Genomic DNA, 20,333 nt, shown 5'->3' on the forward strand with positions numbered 1-20,333 from the left:
GTGGTAGGAACAGTGCTAGAGAAACTGGTAAATAATCACAATGCCCAGGCTTGAAGTAATCGGAAACACAGAATTCAAAAAGCAAAGCTCAGGGGCTATTTGGGGTTTATTCTCTGAGCTTAGCCATGTGCTATAGCACAGGGAGCACTTTTGGAAGTCTCCCATCCCACAACGGGGGAAAGGAAAAGGATTCTTAGGTTCTAGCACGGATTGAAGGAGGATGGTGATGGGGAATAACGGAATCCCTCTGACTTACCTTAACTATGTCTGTTGTTACAGTGGGTGAAATGACATTTCCCCCTATCCCTGTCCTGTTCCTGCTGTTTGTTATAGTTCAATATATTTTAAGTGCAGAAAATGATAATAAAAATATCTGCTCCCCAGCGCAACCTGAAGCAACATCAGAGCAACTGGGAATGAAACAATTTATTTCCAAAAGGGGAACTCGATGACTAACAATGGCTTTGAAATGGGGGAACAGTATAACCGTAATGCTCAGGGTTTGCTTAGACTAGGGAAAGTGATGGAGTTTAGGTCAGGTCAAGGGGAAAGCTAATGGCAACCACTGCACCTGGGCTGCATCTGCACTACAACTATAATTGTCCTTTTACCCCAAGATCACTAACTTGAGCAGCCAACGCCATGTACAGCCCTAGTGGATGTCAGGCACAGGTAGTTTTTGCCTCAGTGTAGCTTGTTGGGATCAAACCTCTCCCCAACCTGGAGGGATGAACATTCCTGTCAGGAGGGACACACACTCCTATGACTCTAAAGGAAAAGAGTTGATAGAAAAGATCACAGGACTGACCCCATAGAAGGATGAGCTTCAAAAGGCAGAAGCAGGCAACTGATCTGGTGGAGCTGAGAGACCTCGGTGAAGATGGTGCAAAAATCACTATGTGGGAATTTGCAAATGTGATTTAAAAAAAATATCTTTGGCCAGCCCTAGTCAAGGGATTTATAACAGTTCTCTCTTGTGTGGATTTTCTGATGTCTAATAAGGCTTGTGCGCCGATTGAAGCTTTTCCCACACACAGAGCACATGTAGGGCATCTCCCCTGTGTGGATTCTCTCATGTCTGATAAGGTGAGAGCTCCGCCCAAAGCTTTTCCCGCACTCAGAGCACGTGTAGGGCATCTCCCCTGTGTGGATTCTCTCATGTCTAATAAGGTCAGAGCCCCAAATGAAGCTTTTCCCGCACTCAGAGCACATGTAGTGCGTCTCCCCAGTGTGGATTCTCTCATGTCTGATAAGGTCAGAGTCCCGATTGAAGCTTTTCCCGCACTCAGAGCATGTGTAGGACATCTCCCCTGTGTGGATTCTCTCATGTCTGATAAGGTGAGAGCTCTGCCCAAAGCTTTTCCCGCACTCAGAGCACATGTAGGGCATCTCCCCTGTGTGGATTCTCTCATGTCTAATAAGGTTTGTGCGCTGATTGAAGCTTTTCCCACACTCAGAGCACATGTAGGGCGTCTCCCCTGTGTGGATTCTCTGATGTGCGATAAGCTCAGAGCGCCGCCTGAAGCTTTTCCCGCACTCAGAGCACGTGTAGGGCGTCTCCCCTGTGTGGATTCTCCAATGTGTGAAAAGGGTAGAGCTCCGCCCGAAGCTTTTCCCGCACTCAGAGCACGTGTAGGGTGTCTCGCCAGTGTGGATTCTCTGATGCGTGATAAGGTGTGAGCGCCGATTGAAGCTTTTCCCGCACTCATGGCACATGTAGCGTCTCTCTTCCAAGTTGATTCTGTTGCGTGGAATAAGGGCTGAGTGGCGACTGTAGTTTTCCTCTGGCCTCTGCTGAGTCTCACAGGCTTTTGTGTTTTCTGGGAGTGCACAACTCCTGGAAACATTCCCTTTGGATCTTCCTGATAACATCCAATGTGGATCTACTTGCACAGTGTCTTCCTCTTGGGGTTTCTCCTCCTCGTTCTCACTCACCATCCCATCGTCGGATGGGAGACAGAGAGAATCCAGACATAGGTCACTCCCTGTGCCTGAGAAAAAGGAAATGTCAGAGAGAGGAATGGAAAAAGGGATGAACAAACCAAAATACATGTGGGAGAGATCAAACCTATCAGGTGCTGATTTTCCCCAAACCCTTCCACAGAGAAGAGAGGAAGACATCAGTTCCGGGTCCTCATTGCACCATAACTCTCAGGGGAAAGTGAGATCGGGGAGGGACCTGCTGCCAGTTGTCAGTCAGAATAGGAGGGAAGTCATGAGTGACATCTGCCATAATGATTCCACATCTGCAGGGAACAATCCTGAACTTGAAGAGCTCACAGGGTCTTTGTAGGGCATCCCAAATGTTTCCTGCATTCCTAAGCAGTTGTTGAGTTGTTTAACCAAGTCCTCACCTGCGAAGGCAGCTCTCAGGAGCACTTCTTTCTCAGAGCCCTGGAGGTCCGGGACCCATGGCTCTTCCCCTCGTTCCAGCTGCGAGATCACATCAGGTTTCGAAATTGGAAACCCTACTGCAGGCAAAGAAAACAAGGGACGTCAGTGGAATTTGTGGGATACATGTCACAAAGAATATTCCATGGTTTAACCCCACCCCATTTTTAGGCAGTAACATCTGTAGCTCTCAGGATTCATCTGCTTGCCTGAATCAATATCTCTTTTCTTATAAGTACTGTATTGTGATAGGAATTAATAAACCTATTAAAAATAAGTTTGGCTGTAATGCAAGAAACCTACAGGCCAAAAACCTGCATTTTAAGATAAAGCAAAGTTAGCATAGCTACATCCTGTGCCCTTTTACCCAAAAAAGAAACTGTTTTTCCTATACCCAAATAAAGTGCCTACGCTTAGGTCTAAGACCCTTTACCTAGACCAACAGACAATGAAGAATAGCAAAGGGGATTTTTCAAAGTTGCACTCACAGACTTAACAAGTACCCCACAAGTGCGCAGATACCTGCCATCCATATACACATACATACTAGTCCATGGAGTAAGTGTACCCTAACATTTCTATGGGGGAAGACTGAAATTTGGGAATAAGAGGAAGAATTTCCGCCATTTATTTCTATAAAAAGAGGTAACCTACCTCACTATGGTATCCCCCAGCCCACCTCGACCTCCTCCTTCTTCACTACACTTCACCATCTTCAACTACGTATTCATGCTATCCATCTACGACAGCTATTAACCAGTAATAGGCCGCACTTATTTTCTTTTCAAACTTTAAGTTCAAAAGGGACTCGGCTAAGCTTGGTCTCTCTAAATGTTATTTTAGTTTGTGTATCAGATTATTTAGTTGAGCTAAAAAATAAATTCTAAAGTAGCTTTGACAGCTCTTTGCATTAGTTTCCTCTGCAAGAGCTGTGAAACCAGAACCGCCAGAGACGAGGCCAACACCAGTTTATCAAAACAGGGTGTGAATATTAACCAAAAAGTTTGCAGCACATAATATTGTATCATCATATGTATCTCCTGAATAACAGTAATACAATTGTAACTCTGTAATTCTACCTGTTTTACAATTTACTTACTATTTCATTGAGTTTAATAAAAAGTCATTATGACTCTATCTGTCTCCCTGTGAGCTTCCTGTCATACCCCCGAAGGTCCCTTTATCAAGGTTTATCTGTGGAACCTGATTCGAAATACGAACTTTTATCTTCTGATCAAACAAATTGGCGAGCCTAAACCCATATTAATTAATATAAATGATTAAGTATTATTATTAATTAAAATGATTACAATACAAATTAAATTAAGTTGATAAATCAAATCAATATTACTGAGGCTGTGGCTACACTTAGCGCTTCAAAGCGCTGCCGCGGTAGCGCTTTGAAGCGCTAAGTGTAGTCAAAGCACCAGCGCTGGGAGAAAGCTCTCCCAGCGCTGTCCGTACTCCACCTCCCTGTGGGGAATAACGGACAGCGCTGGGAGCCGCGCTCCCAGCGCTGGGGCTTTGACCACACTGGCGCTTTGCAGCGCCGCAATTTGCAGCGCTGGAGAGGGTGTGTTTTCACACCCTGCTGCAGCGCTGCAAATTTGTAAGTGTAGCCAAGCCCTAACACACCCCAAATAAGGCTACGCATCCCAAGGCCATCTTCCTTGGCTCAAAGTGGCAGGAGAGTTACTATTATAACAAATCATATTCACTACCTTAGTGCCTAAGGACCAACTAACAGTGGGTCCCCATTGTGCTAGGCAAAGTGCAAACAGAGAATAGTAGATGGCCCATGTCCTGAAGAATTTACAATCTAAATCAGGGGTAGGCAACCTGCGGAAGCGAGCTGATTTTCAGTGGCACTCACACTGCCCTGGTCCTGGCCCCTGGTCCGGGGGGGGAGGCTCTGCATTTTAATTTAATTTTAAATTAAGCTTCTTAAACATTTTAAAAACCTTATTTACTTTACATACAACAATAGTTTAGTTCTATATTATAGACTTATAGAAAGAGACCTTTAAAAACGTTAAAATGTGTTACTGGCACACGGAAAAGACGGTTACTCACCGTAGTAACTGTTGTTCTTCGAGATGTGTTGCTCCTATAAATTCCATGGAGGTGTGCGCGCCGCGCGTTCACGGCTCGTCGGAACATTTTTACCCTAGCAACTCCGGCAGGCCGGCTGGGCGCCCCCTGGAGTGGCGCCGCTATGGCACTGAATATATACCCCAGCTGGCCCGTCCGCTCCTCAGTTCCTTCTTGCCGGCTACTCCGACAGTGGGGAAGGAGGGCGGGTCTGGAATGCATAGGAGCAACACATCTCGAAGAACAACAGTTACTACGGTGAGTAACCGTCTTTTCTTCTTCGAGTGATTGCTCCTATGCATTCCATGTAGGTGATTCCCAAGCCTTACCTAGGCGGTGGGGTCGGAGTGAGACGTGGCAGAGTGCAAGACTGCGGAGCCGAAGGCTGCATCGTCTCTGGATTGCTGCACCAATGCGTAGTGGGAAGCGAAGGTGTGGACCGAAGACCAGGTGGCTGCTCTACAGATGTCCTGGATGGGGACATGGGCCAGGAAAGCAGCCGACGAGGCTTGCGCTCTTGTTGAGTGAGCGGTGAGGCGGCATGGTGGCACGCGAGCAAGCTCGTAGCATGTCGGATACACGCCGTGACCCAGGAGGAAATCCGCTGCGAGGAGACCGGCTCGCCTTTCATGCGATCGGCAACCGCCACAAACAGCTGGGTCGAACGCCGGAAGGGCTTCGTCCACTCGATATAAAAAGGGAGGGCCCTGCGGACGTCCAGGGTGTGAAGCTGTTGCTCCCGAGGTGAGGTGTGCGGCTTCGGGCAGAAGACGAGGAGGAAGATCTCTTGATTGACATGGAAGGCCGAGACTACTTTTGGGAGGAAGGCCGGGTGCGGGCGAAGCTGTACCTTGTCTGCATGGAAGACGGTGTAAGGTGGACTAACCGTTAGGGCACGAAGCTCGGACACTCGTCTCGCTGAAGTTATAGCGACGAGGAAGGCCGTCTTCCATGACAGGTAGAGGAGGGAGCACGTGGCCAAAGGTTCGAAGGGGGCTCCCATAAGCTTGGCCAGGACCAGGTTTAAATCCCAGGCTGGGGTAGGACGCCGTATGGGCGGGTACAACCAGTCCAGGCCCTTCAGGAAGCGGGAAACGATCTGGCTGGAGAAGATGGATCGGCCGTCTATTGATGGGCGAAAGGCGGATATGGCCACCGGGTGTACCTTTAAGGAGGAGACCGCGAGACCCTGCTCCTTAAGGTCCCAGAGGTAGTCCAGGATTGTAGAAAGAGGGACTATGAAGGGATTGAGGCCTCATTGATCACACCAGAGGCCAAAGCGCTTCCACTTCGCGAGGTAAGTGGAGCGGGTGGAAGGTTTTCTGCTTTCAAGCAGGACTCGCTGTACTGCCGCGGAACAGCCTCTCTCCGCCTGGGTCAGCCATGTAGGTACCAAGCTGTGAGATGGAGGGACTGCAGGTCCGGGTGGCGGAGTCTGCCGAAGTCCTGTGTGATGAGGTCCGGCCACACTGGGAGGAGAATGGGCTCCCGAACGGAGAGCTCGAGCAGCAGGGTGTACCAATGCTGCCTCGGCCAGGCCGGAGCGATGAGTATTAGGCGGGCTTGGTCCCTCCGAAGTTTGAGCAGCACTCGGTGGATGAGCGGGAATGGAGGGAAGGCATAAAGGAGGTGATCTGTCCAGGAGTACAGGAAGGCGTCCGACAGGGAGCCCGGAGAGCGACCCTGGTAGGAACAGAACTGGTGGCACTTCCTGTTCTCCTTGGAGGCAAACAGGTCGACCTGGGGAAAGCCCCACTGCTGGAAAATCGTGTGTACCACGTCCGGTCGAAGGGACCACTCGTGGGCGAGGAAAGACCTGCTGAGGCAGTCCGCTAGCATGTTCTGCACTCCTGGGAGAAAGGACGCTTCTAGGTGAATCGAGTAGGTCACGCAGAAGTTCCACAGGAGCATCGCTTCCTTGCAGAGGAGGGAGGAGCGAGCTCTGCCCTGCTTGTTCACGTAGAACATCGCCGTCATGTTGTCCGTGAACACCGCGACGCAGCGGCCTTGCAGACGGGCGTGGAAGGCGAGACACGCCAAGCGAATTGCCCGCAGCTCCCGGACATTGATGTGGAGGGAGAGCTCCTGGGGCGACCAGAGGCCCTGGGTGTGAAGGTTGCCCAGGTGAGCCCCCCATCCCAGTGCCGAGGCATCTGTTGTCAGTGTCACGGACGGACGAGGAGGGCAGAACGGGACTCCTGCACACACAACCTCTGGGTCCAGCCACCAGCTGAGCGAAGCAAGGGTAGGCTTCGTGACCGTGACTACCCTGTCTATGGAGTCGCGGTGTGGGCGGTATACCGACGCCAGCCAGGATTGAAATGGGCGGAGGCGCAGCCTCGCGTAGGCGGTGACAAACGTGCACGATGCCATGTGGCCCAGGAGGCGTAGGCAGGACTGAACTGTCGTAGTGGGAAAGGTGAGGCGGTCTCGGATGATGGAGACCATCGTCTGGTGCCGTGATCGCGGGAGGCAGGCCCTGGCCAAATTGGAGTCGAAAACCGCTCCAATGAACTCCACCCGCTGAGACGGAGTTAAGGTGGACTTCTCGGCGTTGATGAGAAGACCGAGATGTCGAAATAGAGACAGGATTTCTAACATCTGGTCCGTTACCAGCCGCTGGGACGTCCGCGAACCAGCCAATCGTCGAGATATGGATAAACGTGTATATGACGACGGCGGAGGGCTGCGGCAACCACTGCCATGCACTTGGTAAAAACTCTTGGCGCGGTGGATAGGCCGAATGGCAGCACTGCGAACTGGTAGTGCGCATTGTTGACTACAAAACGCAGGTAGAGTCAATGGGGAGGATAAATCGCAACGTGGAAGTACGTGTCCTTCATGTCGAGGGCGGCAAACCAGTCTCCCGGATCCAGGGAGGGAATGATGGTCCCCAGGGTGACCATAATATATAAATATAATAATTGGAGATATACCAATCTCCTAGAACTGGAAGGGACCTTGAAAGGTCATCTAGTCCAGCCCCCTGCCTTCACTAGCAGGACCAATTTTTGCCCCAGATCCTAAGTGGCCCCCTCAAGGATTGAACTCACAACCCTGGGTTTAGCAGGCCAATGCTCAAACCACTGAGCTATCCCTCCCCCCAAACTTGCGAAACTTGAGCTTGAGCAGGTACTTGTTGAGCTCGCGGAGGTCCAGTATTGGACGTAGACCTCTTTTCGCCTTGGGGATGAGAAAGTATCGGGAATAGAAACCCCTGCCCCGCATGTCGTGAGGCACCTCCTCTATGGCACCCAAGCTCAACAGAGTCTCGACCTCTTGTAAGAGGAATTGCTCGTGAGAGGGGTCCCTGAAGAGGGATGGGGAAGGCGGGTGGGAAGGAGGGGGCGAAACAAATTGAAGGCGGTAACCAGACTGGATTGTTTGAAGCACCCAGTTGTCCGTTGTTATTCGGGACCACGCCGAAAAGAAATGGGAAAGGCGGTTGTAAAATAAAAGGGGAGGATCCGGTACAGAGACTGATGGGCTGTCCTCGGGCGTCCCATCAAAACGCCTGCTTGGGGCCCTGGGGGGCCTTGGAAGACGGATGGGTTTGGTTGCGCCGGTTGCCCGATGGTCTACGGCGATTCAGGCCTGGCCGTCAGCTGTTATAGGGACGGGACCTGGGCTGATTAAACCGATAGGGTTGCTGCCTGAACGACCTGCGCTGGGTTGCAGGTGTATGCATCCCCAGAGTGCGGATGGCTATGCGACCGTCCTTCAGGGTCTGGATTCTGGAATCAGTCTTTTCAGAAAACAGACCCTGGGTATCGAAGGGCAGGTCCTGCAGGGTGTACTGCACCTCGGGAGGCAGTGTGGAGGATTGTAGCCAGGAGATGCGCCTCATGGTCACTCCTGAGGCCAGGGTTCTTGCGCCTGAGTCCGCCGAGTCGAGAGCGGCCTGGATGGAGGACCTGGAGGACTTTTTCCCTTCTTCCAACAGCGCCGAGAACTCCTGGCGGGAGGCTGTTGGTACCAGCTCTGCGAATTTCGCCAGAGACACCATGATGTCAAAGGTGTACCTGGCGAGGAGGGCCATCTGGTTGGCGATCCGGAGCTGGAGACCGCCTGCAGAGTAGACCTTGCGGCCCAACAAATCCATACGCCTCGCTTCCCTGGACTTTGGCGCTGGGGCGGGCTTGCCATGCCTCTCCCTGTCGTTGACCGACTGGACAACCAACGAGTCTGGGGCAGGATGAGTATACAAGTACTCATACCCCGTGGGGGGGACGGAGTACTTCCTTTCGACCCCGCGGGCGGTGGGAGGAACGGACGCTGGTGACTGCCAGATGGTAGTGGCGTTTTTCTGAATGGTGCGGATGAACGGCAAGGCCACCCGCACTGGAGCCTCCGCTCCAATCACATTTGTTACCGGGTCTTCGTCTTCCGTGACCTCCGCCACAGGGAGGTCGATAGCCTTCGCCACCCGGCAAAGAAGGTCCTGGTGGGCCCGCAAGTCAATTGGTGGAGGGTCTGTTGTAGCAGCCCCGGCCACCGCCTCGTCCGGTGAAGACGACGAGGATAGGCCTTGAACCACTGCCTCCGCGGGTGGTTCTTCTAAGGCGTGGGCGGCTGACTCGGCCCGAGGATGTCTCTGGGGATCAGGTGGCAGCTGATCCGAACCTGGTGGAGAAGGGGGCGGTCTGCTTATCGTGGCCTCCGGTACCCTGTGTTCGGAGGTGGGGGCCCTCGGAGGGAAAGACATCCCTTGAGTTTCGTATTGGGCCCAGGGGACCCAGAAGCCCCACTGCTGCGCACCCTGGGCTTGACCTTGCGGGGCAGCCGGAAGATGAGCATCGCTGCCAGTCCCCGAAGCGACCGACGAGTGTCGAGATGGCCATGGGGGTGCAGAGGCGCTGATGGACTGCGCCGTCGAGGTCAGCCATTTGTCTCCGGACGGTGCCGAGGATCGGTGCCGGTCGTCGCGGTGCCGAGATGGCGAACGAGACCATCAACCGCCGCGGTGCCGGGAGCTCGACCGGTGCCGGGAGCTCGACCGGGATCTTGACCGGCGGTGCCGGGAGCGGCTCCAGGAGTCACGGTGCCGGGAACGGTGCCAGGAATCGGACCTACGTCGGTGCCGACGGGAAGGCGATCGGGATCGGGAGCGTCTCCGGGAGCGCGACCGGTACCGCGATGTTGAGCGGTACCGGGACTGCGACCGGCATCGAGAAGGCGACCGGTACCGCGATGGTGAGCGGTGCCGGGATCTCAAGCGGTGCGACGGTGACCGGCGTCGGGACCGGGAGCGAGACCGGGACTTGGAGCGCCGTCTACTTCGTCTGTCCAGTGCAGGGGGCCGCATCATAGCCGGCTTACCCGCTGACACGACAGCCCGCACCGGCGGTGCCGGGGGCCGGAGGCTCGGTGCCTCTGTGAGCTCGATGAGCTCCCTCGCCGTCGAGAAAGTCTCGGGCGTGGATGGCAGCTGCAGCTCAACCGCGGTCAGTGCCGGGGAGCAGGGTGGTACCGGACTCGACGGCCCTTGCGGCGCCGGAGTCAACGGCACGGTGCACGGCCTGTGCATGGCCACAGCCGGTACCGGAAGTGGTGGAGGCGGCTGGGCGATAGGACCCTCAGCATGGGTCTTTGCAGCTGTTTTCGCCGGCTTACGCTTCCTCGATGGTGAGAGGGAGCGGTGCCGGGTCGTCGGTCCCGCTTGCGGAGGACAAGGAGCCTCGGTGCCGGAGCGGCTCGGGGCTGCCGGTGCGCTGCGCGCCGATGAAGACTTCAGCGCCGGCGCGGTTGGTGCCGGGGGCTGGAGCATTGCCTCCATGAGGAGCTGTTTTAGGCGACTGTCCCGCTCCTTTCGTGTCCTGGGCTTAAAGGCTGCACAGACAGGGCACTTATCCGTACGGTGAGTCTCTCCAAGGCAGCGCAGGCAGGAGTCGTGCGGATCCCCGACAGGCATGTGCCGCTGGCAAGATGCGCAGGGCTTAAAGCCCGGTGCCTTGGGCATGAGCCCGCACCGGTTGCGGAAAAAGGGGGGTAAACCTTCCTTATTCCCTTATACCTAAACTATACTAACTAACTAAATCAACTATCTAACAGTAACTACTGAAACAACTATATACAGACAAGATTAGCGAACGCTAGGGTTGTGGAGGACAGAGAGCACTCCACTGTTCCAACTGGCCGTCACGGGCGGTAAGAAGGAACTGAGGAGCGGACGGGCCGGCGGGGGTATATATTCAGCGCCATAGCGGCGCCACTCCAGGGGGCGCCCAGCCGGCCCGCCGGAGTTGCTAGGGTAAAAATGTTCCGAAGAGCCGTGCACGCACGGCGCGCACACCTACATGGAATGCATAGGAGCAATCACTCGAAGAAGAACCTTAAATTAGAGTGAATAAATGAAGACTCAGTACAGCACTTCTGAAAGGTTGCCGACCCCTGATCTAAATAGACAAGACAGACACAGAATGGGGGAAGGGCTAGAACCCACTGTTAGAATAGACATAATCAGGCCTGCCTGTAAAGCCTAGACTTTAAGAACTTAGGGGTATTTTTATCACTTTGTCTTTATACCCGTGTAACTAGCTAAGAATCAAAATCTCAGTCTGCCTGAGGCCTTGTTCTTAGGCTAAGGCCTTTGGCTAAGCAGCAGGAGCAGCCATAAGCTAGGAAGCGAAGGGTCACATCCCAAACCAGTCACACTGAAATAAGGTGCTATTGGGCTGTTAGGAAGATGATCCTGTCCTGATAGTGCCCATCACCACCAGATAAAGAAACAGATCTTAAGATGGATAAAGAAAACAGTTTGACAGCATCCTGTCTGGCAAGAAATCCCTGATCAATGGTTGTGAAACCCTCATTTCTGTATTGTTTTATCTTTATGGCCACCACTTTTACCTTGTTAATCAGTCTGGTTCTCTAATTGTTTCTGTCTGCTGCATAATTAATTTTTCTAGGTGTAAGTTCATTAGGGCAGTGGAATATGCTTGCTTGGAAATAACCCCAATAAACATCGCATTATCTGTGCTTCAGACTTCTGGTCTTTCGCTGCTTGCTATCTGTGTGACAAGAACCAGGGAAGTGGGAGGGTGAAGGGAAAACCCTCTAACAAATGGACATGACCTGATAACCAAGAGGTAAGCCTTTAAGGAAGGTTTTAATACACTTTGGAACAGATCGGGGATTCCCACGAGGACTGAGAGGGAGCGATGGTAAACACGCATTTAGATCCTTTTCTTGTTTTATATCTTTTCCCCATAAGGCTGAACCTCTGGCACTGTCATGGATCAATAGGATCTGTGCAATGCCCTGGCTTTTAAACAGTCCTTGGGAGGTGCTCCTTGAGTGCACTAGACCCCCAAGGGGTCCCACTCTTCCACAAGGACAGACCACTTAGTTTCAGCACCTGAGACTACGCCACTTCCTGGGTGCCCTTCCTCCACACTCCTCTCCACTTCTTCCCATTACTCTCAGCCAGCACCACCTCCTGGCACCTTGGGAGCTTCTTGTGTTCCCTCCTCGTCTCACAACCTCATCCCTCCCTGCTGCTTCTTAGCTCTAACCCTGCACACACTCTCCCTATATCTGGGCACCCTACAATTATCTACTCCCCCCTTCTCCTCCCCTCCCACAGCTCTGTTCTCCCTTCACCCGTGGGGTCCTGAATGGCAACATTATACGCTCTCCTATCAAAAGAGGAGCTCACCTGACTGTCACACAAGCCATGCATGAGTCATACACCTATTTACTCTATTTAGAATTCTACAGGTGGCATATTTTCCTCTTAAAATGAGGAAAAGGCATGAAAGCTACAGTTATTCATGTATCCAATAAGGATACATTCAATGCAATTTTTCAATGACTGACGTCACCAAAAAGGCACATGTCCAAAATGATACTAGTGGGTGGGAGATAAGGCAAAAAAGGGAGGGGAAGGAAACTTGTCAAAACTTGTATGACAAATAAAGGTATAAAGTTATCACTACTCAGGTTCTTTAGAGACCCCACAGCTTCTAATAACCCAGGGGACAGGACTCCTTACCCAGGGAAGTCACAGTCTCATAGTTCTCCTGCATGACATCCCTGTAGAGGGCTCTCTGAGCGGGGTCCAGCAGAGCCCCCTCACCCCTGGTGAAATACACAGCCACCTCCTCGAAGGTCACCGGCCCCTGAAAGAGCAAGAGTCCAACACTCAGGACCTGCTGCCCCACTCACAACCCCACTATTCACGGAACAGCAGCACCAGGTAAATGGAAGCTCCGGGAGGCACATGTTAACAGAGTCCCACCCCACCTTGCCTAGAACAGCCAGTAGGCATCAGAGGGTAGAAAAACAGAAGACTGTTACTCACCGTTGTAACTGTTGTTCTTCGAGATGTGTTGCTCATATCCATTCCAGTTAGGTTTGCGCACGCCGCATGCACGTTCGTCGGAAGATTTTTACCCTAGCAACACTCGGTGGGTCGGCTGGGTGCCCCCTGGAGTGGTGCCGCTATAGCGCCGGATATATACCCCTGCTGACCCATCTGCCCCTCAGTTCCTTCTTGCCGGCTACTCCGACAGCAGGGAAGGAGGGCGGGTTTGGAATGGATATGAGCAACACATCTCGAAGAACAACAGTTACAACGGTGAGTAACCGTCTTTTCTTCGTCGAGTGCTTGCTCATATCCATTCCAGTTAGGTGATTCCCAAGCCTTACCTAGACGGTGGGGTCGGGGTGAGATGTTGCAGAATGCAAAACTGCTGAGCCAAAGGCTGCATCATCTCTGGACTGTTGGACCAGTGCATAATGTGAGGCGAAGGTGTGGACTGAGGACCAGGTAGCTGCGCGACCTATCTCCTGGAAGGGCACGTGAGCCAGGAAGGCAGCAGAAGACGCCTGAGCCCTGGTGGAAAGTGCAGTGAGGTGGCTCGATGGAACATGGGCCACGTCACAGCAGGTGCGGATGCACGACTTCACCCAAGATGAAATCCTCTGGGAGGAGAGAGGTAGGCTCTTCATTCGGTCTGCCACTGTGACGAAGAGTTGGGGTGTTTTATGAAAGAGCTTTGTCCGCTCGATATAAAATGCGAGCGCCCTACGGATGTCTAGGGAGTGCAATTGTTGCTCCCTTCGCGATGAGTGTGGCTTCGGAAAGAAGACCGGAAGGGAGATATCCTAGTTGATATGAAAGGCCGACACCACCTTAGGGAGGAAGGCCGGATGTGGTCACAACTGCCCCTTGTCCTTGTGAAACACAGTGTACAATGGGCCCACCGTGAGAGCCTGAAGCACGGAGACTCGTCTGGTCGATGTAATGGCTACGAGGAAAACTGACTTCCAGGACAGGTATAGCAGCGACTTGAATGGGCAGTCATAAGTCAGTGGCTTGAATGGGCAGTCATAAGTCAGGTTAGAACCAGGTTGAGGACCCAGGTTTGGGCGGGGTGGCGAATTTGTGGGTATAAGTGCTCCAAGCCCTTGAGAAACCTAGAAACCATAGGGTGCGAGAATACGGAGCGGCCACTCTCCACTGGGTGGAAGGTAGCGATGGCTGCCAAGCGTACCCTTAATGATGATACCGCCAGGCCCTGCTGTTTGAGAGACCAGAGGTAGTCCAAGATGGAATGGATCGAGGCCTCCGTGGGAGTAACACTGTGCATTTCACACCAGCAGGAGAAACGCTTCCACTTGGCCAGATATGTTAACCGAGTGGAAGGTTTCCTACTACCCAGGAGTACCTGTTGTACCGAGGCAGAGCAACGTAACTTGGATCGGTTTAGTCACGCAGCAGCCATGCTGTGAGGTGCAGGGATTGCAGGTCTCGGTGGTGAAGTCTGCCGTGATCCTGCGTTATGAGGTCTGGGCAAAGAGGCAGAGGAATCGGGTTGGCTATCGACAGGTCTAGCAAGATGGTGTACCGGTGCTGCCTGAGCCACGCTGGAGTGACCATGATCAGGTGCGCTCTGTCCCTGCGGAGTTTTAGCAGGACCCTGTGAACCAGCGAGAATGGTGGAAAAGCGTACAGCAGATGGCTCATCCACGGCATCAGAAAAGCATCCGAGATCGAGCCCGGGGAGAGGCCTTGGAATGAGCAGAACGTCTGGCACTTCCTGTTCTCGCAAGAAGTGAAGAGGTCTATGCGGGGAGAGCCCCACTTCCGGAAAATGGAATGGATAATGTCCGGACAAATCGACCACTCGTGAGACAGGAAGGATCTGCTGAGGCAATCCGCCAGAGTGTTCCGAACCCCTGGGAAAAAGGACGTTACACCAGGTCTATCGATTGGGCTATGCAGAAGTCCCAGAGCTGGATAGCTTCCTGCAAAGAGGGGAGGACTGTGCTCCTCCCTGCTTGTTTATGTAATACATGGCCGTTGTGTTGTCTGTGAACACTGAGACACAATGGCCTTGTAGGTGCTGCTGAAAACGCCTGGCACGCAAGGCGGACTGCTCTCAGCTCTCGGACATTGATGTGCAAGGCCAGCTCTTGAGCTGACCAAAGGCCCTGAGTGCGAAACTGACCAAGGTGAGCACCCCAGCCGAGAGATGAGGCGTCCATCGTGAGGGACACCAAGGGGTGAGGTGGATGGAACGGCATCCCTGCACACACCAGGGAGGGCGTCGACCACCAGTCGAGGGAGCCTAGGAATGCTCGGGGGGATTGTGACGATCATGTCTATGCTGTCTCTGCTCGGGTGGTACACCGAAGTGAGCCATGATTGGAGTGGCCGGAGGTGAAGCCTGGCATGTTTGGTCATGAACGTGCAGGCAGTCATGGGACCCAGAAGACCTAGGCAAAGGTGAGCCGAAGTTGTCAGGAAGTTCCGTAGACCTTGTATAATTGTTACCATCGCCTGAAACCGAGGCTGAGGTAAGCAGGCTCTGGCGAGATTGGAGTCCAGGATGGCTCCATGAATTCTATTCTCTGTGTGGGAATCAGAGTGGATTTCTCTATATTGATCATCAGGCCTAGACGCAGGAATAGGTCCTTGACGATGGCCACATGACGGGTAACTTGGGCCTCCGAGGTCCCTCGAATGAGCCAATCGTCTAGATATGGAAAAATGTGTATCCGGCGGCAGCGGAGGGAGGCGGCGACTACAGCCATGCACTTTGTGAATATTCTTAGGGCTGTAGAGAGGCCAAACGGAAGGACCGTAAACTAGAAATGATGACGGTTGGCCACAAACCGGAGGTACCTTCTGTGTGGAAGATAAATGGCGACATGAAAATACGCGCCCTTCATATCGAGGGTCGGCATACCAGCCTCCGGGATCCAAGGATGGGATGACGGTCCCCATGGATACCATGTGGAACTTCAGCGTTATCATGAACTTGTTGAGTTCCCGCAGGTCTAGGATAGATCTGAGACTTCCCTTCGCCTTGGGGATAGGAAATAGTGGGAGTAGAACCCCTTGCCCCTTTCGTCCTTTGGTACATCCTCTATAGCTCCGATGGTGAGGAGCGTCCGCACCTCTTGCAAGAGGAATTGCACGTGAGAGGGGTCCCTAAAGAGGAACGAGGATGGAGGGTGGGAAGTGGGGGACGAAATAAACTGGAGGCGGTACCCAAGTTCCACCGTGCGTAGGACCCAAAGATTTGAGGTTAGAAGGTACCACGCAGGGAGGAAAAAGGAGAGACGGTTGTAAAAGGGAGGGAATGGATCCTGGGTAATAACTGGTACGCCGTCCTCAGGCGTGCCTTCAAAAGTTAGGCTTTGGCCCCATTGGTGGTTTAGAGGGACCCTGATTTTGGCCCCCTTGGGGTCCTGACTGACGCCTACGACCGCCTCGGCCACACCTGCTGACAAAGTCCTGTCTTTGTCTAGGCGCAGGGTAAGGGCGGTGGGGCTGGGGATGGAAAGGCCGGCGCTGAGTCACCGGCATGTGCATGCCGAGAGCGCATAGTGACCCTGTTGTCCTTTAGGCTTTGCAGCCTAGGGTCAGTTTTTTCGAGAACAGGCCTTTGCCATCGAAGGGCAAGTCCAGTATAGTATGCTGCAGCCCGGGAAGGCTCGACACCTGGAGCCATGAAATGCGCGTCATGGCAACACCCGAGGCCAGAGTCCTGGCAGCGGAGTCAGCTGCATCCAATGAGGCCTGGAGTGAAGTTCTCGCCACTTTCTTCCCTGTAGTAATGAATCAAGCCAAGTCCGTCAGTCTGTTCCAGTGGAGCGCCGTGGAGCCGCCAACGGGCTGTCCACGCTATTTATTATAAGTGGTTACATAAATCATGCTATTATGCGCATGTGCTAACATAATCCAACTACTTCGCCCCCTCCCCTGATTGGTGCCTTATGCACTGCGTATCCCAGTGGTATGCACTTGGTCAGCGCTTTATCTGTGTGTCTCCTGATCGGGAGCGTGGGGGTGGGAACCACTTCAGCCGCTTGAAAAGTGTAACATTCCTACACTTCCTTCTTCCAGGAGGGCAGCAAACTCTTGACGGAGTCCTGAGGAACCAACTCCGTAAATTTGCCCGCCACTGCCCAGGTGTTGTAATTGTAGCGCTAAGCAGGACTTGCTGGTTTGCTACGCGGAGTTGCAGGGCCCCTGCCGAGTACACCTTACGCCCAGTAAGTCCATTTGCCTAGCCTCCTTCGATTTAGGCTGGTGCCTGCTGGCCATGGCATGCTCTCTCACTGACGGACTGGACGACAAGGAGCAGGGGAGGATGTACATATAGGTACTGTACCTCCTGGAGGGTACCATGTACTTGCGCTCAACTCCTCTGCCGGTCTTGGCGCGTATGAACTGCCCGCGTGGGACGACACTGATGCATGTCTGGATGGCTATGGAGGAGCTGAAAAGCCCTGGGCAAAGTCTCCATCTCTAGTTGACGTTGCTCGACGGGCACCGGGATCGGTACCAGAAGGCATACCGTACCGAGCGAGAATGGGACCTGCGACCGAGCGGCGCCAGGAGGTCGACCGAGATCTCGAGGCTCGACATCAGGAGCTACGGAGTCACAGAGCCTGATCAGTGCCGGAGCTGGTTCGGTGCCAAGTGTACTGGGCCGGCGAATGGGATGCTGACCGGTGCCACGAGTACGACCGGTACCGAAATGGAGAACGGTGCCAGGACTGCGAGCGGCATCGGGACCTGGATCGGCGACGGGACCGAGAACGCCGCGGACCGCGATCATGAACGGTGCCACTCTGCATTGCCGACAGAGGGTAGTCCGATCAAGGCAGGCTTGCCGATCGACTGTATAACCCGTGACCGGGCGGTGCCGGGGATGGAGGCAGCGCAGACGCTGTCATTGCAATCAACTCCCTCACCGTGGAAAATGTCTCCGGCGTGGAGGGAATAGTGAGCTCAACCACGGCTCGCACCGGGGAGCGTTCAGGCACCGGACTCGACGGCTCTTGCGTGGCTGGAGTCGACGGCACGAATATCGTCAGTACCATGGCAGGTATCGGTGCCAGGTGGTCCAACTTCGCATAGCGCTCGAGCTGTGGAGCAGGCAGCGCAGACGCAGCAGGAGTCTTGTGCCTCCTCACCCTCGGGGAGAGGGATCGGTGCCGAGCGGACGTCGGTGCCGGTGACAGCCGGTGTCGAGAGGTCTTGGCGGTACTGGCGCGATCCGGTGCCGAGGGAGCGCTTCTTGAAGACTGTCCAAGCACTCGGTGCCGAGGAGTAAGAGCTGCCTCTCTCAGGGAGCTGCTTGAGATGAAAGTCCCGCTCCTTTTATGTTCTCAGCTTAAAGGCCTTACAAATGCAGCACTTATCTGTTAGGTGAGATTCCCCGAGGCACTTAAGACAGGAGTTGTGGGGATCTCTTGTCGGCATTGGCTTGTGGCAGGCCGAGCACGGTTTGAAACCCAGTGAACCGGGCACAGACCCCGGCACCGGGTGCAGGGAAGGGGATAATCCCCGAACCCCTCTGAACTATATGCACTAACTATACTTCAAACGAATAACGTTAACTACAACTATATAAATCTGAACTATATACACAAGAATTAACGAGAGAACTACGAGTAGCTAGGGAAGTGGAGGTCAGCTAAGCCGCGCTCCACTGTTCTTCTTCGAGTGATTGCTCATATCCATTCCAGTTAGGTGTGTGCGCGCCGCGTGCACGTTCATTGGAAGACTTTTACCCTAGCAACCCCAGTGGGTCGGCTGAGCGCCCCCTGGAGTGGCGCCATAACGGCACCGCATATATACCTCAGCCGACCCACCCGACCCTCAGTTCCTTCTTACCGCCCGTGTCGGTCGTTGGAACAGTGGAGTGCAGCTTGTCTGACCTCTGCTTCCCTAGCTTCCTCATAGTTTTCTCTGTAAAAATTTGTACATAGTTAATATCTTAGCTTAGGTTTTCTTGTTTTCCATAGTTTAATCAGTTTAGTGTTAGATAGTTAGCGGGTTCGGGGATTAGCCCCACCCGCACCCGGGACCGGAGCGTATGCCCGGCTCCCGGGTTTCAAGCCGTGCTCGGCCTGCCACAGGCCTATGCCTACAGAGGATCCTCATAGCTCCTGCTTAAAGTGCCTTGTCTTCTAAGTGCCCGATTTGCAAGGCTTTCAAGCCTCGCACAAAGAGGGAAAGAGACATTAGGCTTAAACAGCTCCTAATGGAGGCAGCCTTAACCGCTCCGGCCGCGCACCGCCCGCTGTCCTCTTGACTCGCTGCGCCGCCACGGCGCCGGGCCACTCTGCTGTGCCACCGAGCGCCATCGGCACCAAACCGCCCAAAGACGCCTCTCGCCAAGATGAAAGGGAAAGGCCGCTGCCTCTACGGCACCGCCTGCTCCAAAGCACCAGAGTGCGCCCCATCCGGACCGCCCGGCACCGAAACCTGCCGCGGCACCGGTTCCTCCGCCGCAGACGCTTCTGCCGGCACCGGCGACTCCGCCCTCAGAGGCCGCCGAGCCCGCACCTGTGACCTCCCGGCCCAGCCACGGTAGAGATGCCACTGCCGCCAACTCTGAGACCTTCGAGGCGGCGCGACCTCATCGCATTGACAGACCTGGCTGTGCCATCGCCCCGGCACCGCTGGTGCGGGCGCCCGTTCCATGGGCAAGCCGTCAATGTTTAAGCCGCCTGCCGGCACCGACTCCGACCGGCACCGATCCCGTTCCCGCTCTCGCCACCGCTCACGTTCGACGCCGATCTTGATCTGGGCGCCGATCGCAACGCCGCTCGCAGTCCCGGCACCGCTCCACTACACGGCACCGGTCAGACTCGCGGCACCGGTCATTCTCCCGCTCTCCTACTCGTCATTCCCGGCACCGTTCGAGCTCTCGGTACCGATATGTCCGCCGCTACTCGCAGAGTCGCTCCCGGCACCGATCATGGAGATCCCGGTCGACCTCCCGGCACCGCGCCGGTCGCAGGTCCCATTCTCGCTCCCGCTCTTGATATCGGGATGCCTCCCGGCACCGGTCACCACAGAGGCGGGGAATGCGATCTGTGGGCACTTCGGCGCAAGGGTTATCTGCTCCACCCTGGCCCTCTCGACACGCCTCGGCCTCTTCGAACACCGACAGCTACTACGTCGACGACCATGACCCTCAGGTCCCTTCAGGAGCTTTACAGCAGTCCCATTACGCGGACCAGGACCCTCATCAGTGGGGTTATTGGACCCCTTGGGCCTACCACCAAGCCCAAGGTGCTCCTCTGCCTTCCACACGTACCGTACCACACGAGTCACGCATCCCGAGGCTACTGTAAGCCGCCCCCCGGTTGACACTGAGGCACCATCGGGCGCGGAGGAAGGTATTCAGCCTGCTCAGGAACCTCTGGAGCAGGAAGCTTTGCAGGTTCCAGACGCTGACCGGGACACCATCATGCCCGGACTTTCTTCTTCCTCCTCTTCCCCGGATGAGGCGGTGGCGGGGTCGTCATCGGCAGGTCCCCCGCCAATTGACTTACGGGCGCACCAAGAGCTCCTTCGCAGGGTGGCACTGCGAATGGAT

At 54.4% G+C, this 20,333-nt stretch overlaps 1 pseudogene; it reads right to left on the reverse strand.

Moving 5' to 3' along the window:
- The window catches only part of LOC120381541, a 682,838-nt pseudogene that overhangs the window by 514,165 nt on the left and 148,340 nt on the right, over positions 1-20,333 (reverse strand).

This window comes from Mauremys reevesii, linkage group 14 (genome assembly GCF_016161935.1).
Source record: "Mauremys reevesii isolate NIE-2019 linkage group 14, ASM1616193v1, whole genome shotgun sequence".
Taxonomy (NCBI): Eukaryota; Metazoa; Chordata; order Testudines; family Geoemydidae; genus Mauremys; species Mauremys reevesii.